The sequence below is a fragment of the Benincasa hispida genome, chromosome 1 (genome assembly GCF_027475165.1).
Source record: "Benincasa hispida cultivar pf3 chromosome 1, pf3_genome.v1.1, whole genome shotgun sequence".
In the NCBI taxonomy this organism is placed as follows: Eukaryota; Viridiplantae; Streptophyta; class Magnoliopsida; order Cucurbitales; family Cucurbitaceae; genus Benincasa; species Benincasa hispida.
Window position 1 is genome coordinate 3,695,716 of NC_143478.1, and position 9,008 is coordinate 3,704,723.

The window sequence follows — 9,008 nt, forward strand, 5'->3', positions numbered from 1 at the left end:
AAATAATTAGTTAATAGAGAGGTATTACACATATACATATGATATTTATGATAATTAAATGTATATATACATGAAATTGGGATTTTTTTTAAAATAAGATTATTTTAATATTTATTGACAAAAATAGGATTGGTTTGAGTTAGCACATAAATCGTATAATCGTCCACGATTTAAGGCTAAATCTTTTTTTCTTTTACAAATTTTCTCCCAACTTCGGTCTTCTTCTTATATTTTTTTAGAATCTTTTACTATGAAATTCAAATTTTCAAAGGCCTACTATAAAATAAAAATTGAATCAAATTTCTAGCCACGAATTAAGGTTAAATTTTTTTTTTTTCCACATTTTTTCCCAACTTTTGTTCTTTTATTTTTTTAGTTTTTTTTGTATTTTCGGAGAATCTTTTATAAAATAAAAATTGAATCAAATTTCTAATCATGAATTAATTCTAATTTTTTTTTCACATTTTCCCCCAACTTTTGTCATCTTCTTTTATTTTTATTTTTTTTTGCATTTTCGGAGAATGTTTTATTGTGAAATTCAAATTCTTAAAGGTCTATGGTAAATTTCTAGCTACGAATTAAGGCTAAATCTATTTTTTTTTTTTTTCACATTATCCCTCAACTTCCATCTTCTTATTTTATTTTTTTTTAGTGTTTTTTGCATTTTCGGAGAATATTTTATTTGAATCAAATTTCTAGCCACGAATTAAGACTAAATCTATTTTTTCACATAGATTTGTTTTACCGAAATTCAAATAGATTTGTTCCACTTTGTATCCACTTAAATCAAAAGGCAATAAAAAAATAATAAGAATATGGAACTCGTGGACCCCATCCACGAGTTTGGTAGCATGGTCATATCCTTCTACCTTTCTTCTGTAATTTCTTTCCTATGTACCCTATTTTTGTCATTATTTTTAAAAAATAGATTATTCTTGAACTTACCCCTTAAATTGGATTTAATGTATAAATGATTATTTAATTAATGTGCAAATTAAATTAAATAAATGTTATTTAATTGTGTTAAATTAATTAAATAAGTGTTATTTAATTAATTAATTGTGAAAAAAGAAAATAGGAAAAGGATTAGGAAAATGTCTTGACTTTTCTATAGAAAGACCTCTCTATGGCCTCTTTAGGGGACACATACACTGACAATATACAACACACAAGTGTTATTGTGTACATTTTTTCTAAGCCACAAAGAGAATCATCTCTACTCCCCAAACTCTTTTCTCCTCTCCCTCTCCCAATAGTTGGATACCACCTTGTTGGGAATGTCCTAAAACTCATAGTTCGTAATCATGTAAACATATCTATTTATCAATAAAACTATTATTGAAATTAAAATTGCATTAGGTTATAAGATCTAATAAACAAACCCAAAGCCATAGTATGAATACTGTAACTTTATGTAGAGACATAAAAAGATGATCAAGTTATGATATATAGCCAAAAAGATCTATAAGTATATGGTTGAAATTGGGTACTAGGGGTGTACATAGTCCGGGTTAGGCCGGTTGGAAGAATTTTGTAGACCAACCCAAAAATTTAAGTTGGCTAATAATGAACCTATCGGTTCATTTTTGAAGGGTCAACCCAACCCAACCCAACCCAAAATTTATGGGTTGGGTCGAGTTGGATCACCGGTTTTCGTGAGGCTAGATCTACGAAAGGGGAGGCCGGATCTATAAAAGGGTGAGGGTTTTCGTTCGGAGGGATGAGCGCGATGGACGACAGGAGGGATCGAGGGCGAAGGCGAGGGTTTTCGTTGGGTTTCTTTGTCGGACTGCAGCGGATGCGATCAGCGATCGCGACTCACGAGGGACCGAGGGCGAGGGCGACTATCTACTTTTCCTTCTTTCCTTCACGAGGGGCCGAATGCGCAAAGTGAAAGGGTTGTTTTTTTTTTTTTTTATAATATATATATAAATATATATATATATATATATATATATATATATATATATATGTATGTATGTATATGTATATATATTCGAGACCCGACCCGAATTTTAAATTTTTAATAATTTTTAACCCAACCCAACCCAAACCGTAACCCAACCCTTACGGTTTGGGTTGGTCGGGTTATCGGGTTTTTTTAACACCCCTATTGGGTACCTCATCTTGGGGACACTATGGATGTGGCCTACTTTGTATCCTGATACAAACGATGTGATCCCGAAATCGTTCATGTGGAGACATGCGAGTGGAGGCATCCTGTGAAAAAGAGTTTTGCATAAGATCGGACCAAGAAATAGTCACTTTTTTTTATAACAACCGTTTACTATTAAAATTGACTATTTCAATTTGATGATCTAGGATAACTCGATCTTAATTCTGAGCTAACTATGAACTCCTATTTATTCGGGATTATCATTTAATCTGCATATGTGAGAGTAGTTCAACAACACTGTTCAACAAGCCTCCCATTTTGGAGGTAAGACCGGATAGATAGCTGGGGACGTAGTCCTGCAAGATGAAGCTCACTTCTACCCGTTTTAGGGTTAACATATATGTTGTTCCCTTAAGTACTGATTCCTGGTATTGAACAAAGGAGCCCCGCCCTCTCATGGCCGAGAGGGACATGGTTTATTAGTTGGATTATAAACCAATTGTTCAATAGAGGATCAGTGGCAGCTTAAGGAGCAAGATGTATTTACAGGGGTAAAATGATAATTTTGATCTAGTTGTAAATATGAACTACCTGTGAAGGTTCGACCTATTGATCATGGTTAGATCGAGTGGACAAAAATATATCTTTAATGAAGAGAGTGCAACCATCAAGCTATGGTGGTATGTCTCGGTGTTTAACGAATATTGATTAACTCGGGTTAAAGAGTTTAATCGATTAATCTCAAATCATTGGAGCTTATGATTTGCAGGTCCATAAGGTCCATCTACTAGTTCATAAAATATTACACCTTGGATTAGAAAATCGAGCGAATTTGAAATGTTCAAATATGACATTAGGGTTTGAATTTGAAATGTTCAAATTCATTTTTGGTTTGGATAATTATATTCAATATAATTAACGTTTAAATTTGTCGAAATTAAACGTAATTGGAGAGTTTAAAATATTTAAATATTGATTACATGAATAGGATTCATGTTTGAATTAGGTGTTTTATTAATTTAATATTTGATATTAAATTATTATTTATTTATTTAAATAAATCAATTTTAGAATTGAATTTTATTTTTTCCTAAATTAATTTTAAAAAGTATAATTAATTATATTTAAAAATGAAAAATTAAAATTGATTTTCGATTTGAGTGGAAAAATCCAACTTTAAGGTTTTTTTTAGTGGATTTGTTCACATTTCAACATATAGACCACTCATTTAGTGCTAATTGAAGTGTCAATTTGCTATATAGTTAGTGCTTGCTGAAGGGAAACCAGTGATGGGTTTTGAGTGGAAGCAGGAAACGTTCCCAATTTTAGTTTTACAGAATTCCAAATTACAGAATGATACAGATAGAGAAGATTATGCATAAACAAATCCTAAATTTTACAGCATGCATTTTGAGGGAAAAAAGGAGAAGAAATATACCTTTGAAGAACACTTTCCTCAAGAACTCCCTTGAACGGACCCCAATCTCTTCTCTGATTAGGACACCACCACAACTAGAACCTTCTTTATTCTTTAGGGTTGAGAATATGGTAGGAGTTGTGGGCTCTGCCCACTATTTAGATGAGGGAATGAGAGATTGAGAGAGAGAGGAGAAACCTTTTTTCTCTGTTAAAAAAAATCAGAGAGAATTACTGAGAGTGTTTTTTCAGATCCTCCAAAAAAAGGAAGAAGATGGCTAGCATCGATTCTCCACCACCCACTGTACGTAAAGTGCTGAGAGAATTAGGAGGAGGGCCCTCCCTTTATATATATATATATAACCATTTTATTTTATATATATACTATATGATATATCAAATATAACATATAACCTATAGTTTTATATTGTATCAAGTACAATATAACCAATAGTTTTATTTTCTCTCCACATTACATGATATTTAATATAAATCATATTTATACTAAATTTAATTATATGAATCTCATCCATTTAATTAATATTTGAATCATATTCAAAATTTAATTCCTTTCGACTAATTATGGTATTTAATATAAATCATATTTATATTAATTTTAATTATATGATCTCATTTATATAATTAATATTTGAATCATATTCAAATTCCTCTCAAAATTCTTTATACTATAATGTATCAAATACATTTTATTAATTATATCACATATAATTAATTTAAGTAATTATATCATATATAATTAATTCCATCAATTAATTTGAACACTTCAAATTAATCCAAAATTAATTCTCAATTAAATCTCTGTTGAGCTATGGAGGGGACCTCATGGATTTGTAGATTGAAGCTCCAATGGTACTTGGATAATTAACTAAACTCTTTAATTAAATTACCCAAATTCCATTAACTGTCGTTCATTCCACTAAAGACCAACAGGTGCACTCTTCACATTACATAAATTGCTCGTAAGTATAGTTGGACCAAATTACCGTTTTTCCCCATTGTTACATCTAACTCCTTAAGTACCACTGATTCCTCTAATGAACAATAAGTCATAGTCCAACTATGACCAAGTTTCTCTCAGGCCAGGAGAGGGTGTGACCACATTGTTTAAGCCCCAGAATCAGCTCCTAAGGGAGCAATTTATCTACTGATCCCGACATTAGAGAATGAGCGAATTTCGTCTTATGTAGCCGTGTTCCCAACTCTCCAATCAAACAAATCCCTAAAATAGTAGGCTTATTGAGTTGGCAATCTGGCCACCCTCACTCATACAAATCAAAGGATCGCCTTCATGATCAGGAGTTCACAGCTCACTAAGGATTTAGGTCATGTCACCTATGGTCATCCTGGTGAAATGTAAGTCTCTATTATTAACGGTGTTATATAATGAGACTAACCATTTCATGGTTCGGTTTTATACAAACTATTTGTATAGGATACCCTCGCTCACATGTCTCCACAAGAATGATCGGGATCAGATCATCCGTATCACTTTACAACACTTGTAACATCTACAAAACAGGTCGTATCCATAGTACCTCTAGGATAAGGTACCCAACCTTATCCATCTAGTACAAACCGTTTAGGTTATTATTTAAACAAGATCTACTTGTATGTCTCTATATACTTGTTTAAAATTACATAAAATAACCTAGGATCTTAGTTTATTGGATTGGGTGTATGTTCATAAAATAACAATTATTTTATTAATAAGAATTTGTTTATACAATGTTTACAAACTACGAGAATACAAGATATTTAGGACACTAATCCCAACACTTGCATGATTTATCTTAATAAATACTTCAAAATTTCAGGAGATTACACTAATGCAGTCTGATTTTATGAGATTTTCAAGCAGAAATTGTTTTTGTCTTCAAACTCTCTCAATCCCTTTCAATTCCCTTCAACTATGAGTTTCCACCACTCAATCCAAGGCTGAATATAATAGAGAAGCTCCTCTTGGTGGTCTACTAAAGATTTGGAGATCCAATTCGTGGAATTCAGCAAGGAATTGAAGTGAATCTATAAAGATATACACAAATGAAACCCTCTTTATTTTGAAACTATTTTTCAGCATGTTTTGAACTCAAATTAAATGTAATTAGGGTACTTAATGATTCTGTTAGCTTCCGTTTTATGCTTATCTACTTTATCAATTGATATCAGAGCATGATTTAAGCATTCAATTAACATTAATCTTAGTTTGTGGGTGAATTTCTAGAAATGCATATTTGGTGACTGATATGGTTTTTAATTCAACTTTGGCATTAGAATTCTCTTTGATTCAGTTGTTAATTTTGTAATTGGCTCTTGGTTGATGAGTCTTAGTGTATGATTAAGGATATGTAAATTTATTAGACTCAATAGAGCTGAAAGTAGGTTATAATTGAAGATTCAATCAAGCAAGGTTAGAAGCAAAAACTGTAGAATCAGCCATTACCTTTGCAACGTCGTGACGCTATTCATCCTGAAGCTCGAGGCGTTGCAACATTGGGATGAAGTGTTGCAACGCTGCTCATCCCAGCCCAGAAACACGCGCGCACTAGGACCGATTCGCGAGAGTAAACCGGTTCGATCGATTTTGGCTACCAGGGGCCCGGTTCAACCCAGATTGGTTCGATTCACCATTTTGGAGCTTTGGAAGGTCGGTTTGGGAAGTTCGAGGTTGTTTAAGAAATCATTCGTGATCAAGATCATGGGAGGAGCCGTCCGTTTGAACTTAAAGAGGATTGTCCATAAAGTTTGGGAATTTACAAAGATAAGAATGGTTCTAATCTTTTTCCCTAAAGCATGCTATAGTACAAGTTTATATTCTATTTTAATATACTGGATTTGTTTATGTAAAAATCGAATTGCGAAATGCAGGACGTTCTCACAAAACGCTTCCATTGTGGGATTCGATCCCTTCAAGTTAGAGCTGAGGTACATCGTTTGAGTGACTTGTTCGCTCAAATTGTTGACTCAGTCAGGAGATTGTAGAGAGATAGGTGGCTACTTAGGAAAATTTTAGGTTGAGGTGACAAACTCTAAGGTGAAGAAACTTTAGAAATGGACACATAGGCATTGATGAATGAGGAGCTGGCAAGCTAGAAGATGTTGTTGGATGACAAGGACAGTTTTTTAGAGTCTATAAATACTAGGATGGGAGTTCACTATTTACTCACTAAATTTATGAAGTTCCTTGGAGGAAATAAAAGAAGAAGAGAAAAACTTAGGAGGAAGCTGACTATCACCAGCATGGTTCGTCGACAAGCTATGTGTTGAGTGCTGTCATCAATATGGCTCGTCTACAAGCAATGCACCCAATTAGCCAAACTCTAAGCTGAGTTTTACCACCAACAAAATTCTATACGTCCAACTAATAATCTATGCTGTGAGCACTACCATCTATGTCCCAAAAGATCTATCTACACGTCCAAAATAATAGTCCATAAGTTGAAAAAGTTTGTCTAAGTGCTCACTGCTACATAGTTTTGCACCCACTGAAGTTGGCAAGTTTAATTTAGGGCAAAGAAGGCGTGTTAAGGATATTCCAACCCTACATGGAGTAAATTTTGGACTCTAAGCTAAGCTGGATAAATTCATAATAAGTTGGAGATTTGAGGAGCTAGGGATCCAAGAAGAGACTAGGAAAGGCTTTGAGGCAAAGGAATCCTTGCCGGTGACTAAGAGTGGTTTATTTTAAGATGTTTTGGTTAATACTATTATATGGTATTATAATGTGTATGGTTTGAAACCTGGCATGATCTATTTTATAAGTTTTCTACTTATTGAACTACTAAATTTAGATAAATATGTTTTATCTATGGACTTGAAAGAAAACATGTTTTATGTCAGATTTTATTTACTATTTCTACATAATGATTTGTTTTGGAATCTCTAGATTGGGTTGGATTGGAAACTCATACTTATAATGATTTTGATGAAAATGGATTTCAAATCACTGATTGCCAAAATGTAGTTTTCAATTTATGTACCCTAGAATAAGGATTCCATATACTCAATGATAGAAGAATTTATACGAGAAATCCAAGATTTTTGATACTCAAGGATAGAAGAAGGTATCCAAAAAATCTAGCAGCTCTTTGGGACCCATCGGGCACACACATAGGCTTTGGGTCGTGTGTAGGGGTGCTTGGCCTTTTAGGGACATGACTGTGTGCACATAAGATGAGATATTGACGTTGGTGTATTGAGTTTACTCTACATCAACTCAGGTTAGCGACATTGGGTATATTGAGCTTACTTTACCTTAACTAAAGGTTTTGGGTATAGGGTTTGGTATGGTTTTCAAAACTTGGATGTGGTTTATGTGGATTTTATTCCTAGAAATATTTGAGGAAATTTGTTATCATGCCATATTACTATTTGTTGTGTTTTATCTATTGATGTTCATGTTTTGAAGCTTGTTTGGATATTTCAATACTCTGATGTTGGCTTATATTTAAAATGGTTTTATAAATGTTTTAAAAAGAAAACCCTATGTTCGTATTAAAACACCACTACTTAGCTTCCCAGCATATTTTTTATGTTTTGTTATCCCTCTAGGTAGGAAGAGAAGAGTTTCTGGTGCCACGCAAAGTCAAGGTCTATCACACCACAACATTAATCTTCTTTTTATAAATTTCGGTAACTTAGTCTTCGATTTGTTTGAAGTTGAATCTGAAGTATGTAAAACAAGTTATATAAACATTGAGTTGGTTATTAATAAAATAGTAATAGTTTGAGTTAAGTTGTTTTCCTTCTATCAAAGTTGTTGGGTGAAACAAGTCAAGGCAGACAGTAAGTGTCGCAAAAGGGTGGTATTTGCTATCTTCACACCTTCTTCTACGTGAAAGAGTTAAATCTGGGAGAGAGTGTGATAAGCCTGGTGGGGACCAGAAGCCATTAGGATACGAAAAGCGCCCAAAATGAAAAATCCCTCAGTGATGCCTTCCAGCTAGATGCCCTGGATCATCTAGACACATTTCAGATGCAAAAAAAAAAAAGAAAAAAAAGTGGCATGGATTTGTGGGTTCAAGGTTTTTGTTTTCTCGATCAAAGTCTCAGGATGAGGGTTTCATGCTCAAAATGAGCTCCATTCACCAAATCCTCTAGAGGCAAGTGTTTTCTTAGGGTTCTCACTCACTGTGTTTGTTTTGGGCAAATTTTGAGACAAAAAGTTCACGCATGGAAATTGACATCCCGAGCACCCCAGTGGGAACGAGAAGTAGTTAGGGCACAAAAAGCACCCAAAACAAGAAATTCCTCAACGGTGCCTTCTAGATAGATGCCTTTGATCATCTGGAATTATTTCAAGGGAAAAAAAGAAAAGTGGCACAGATTCATGGATTGAGGGTTTCCAATTTTGGGTCACGGTCTCAGGATGAGGGCTTCGTGCTCGAAATTAGCTCCTTTTGAAAAATCCTTCAAAGGCAGGTGTTTTCTTAATGTTTTAACTCACTGTGTTTGTTTC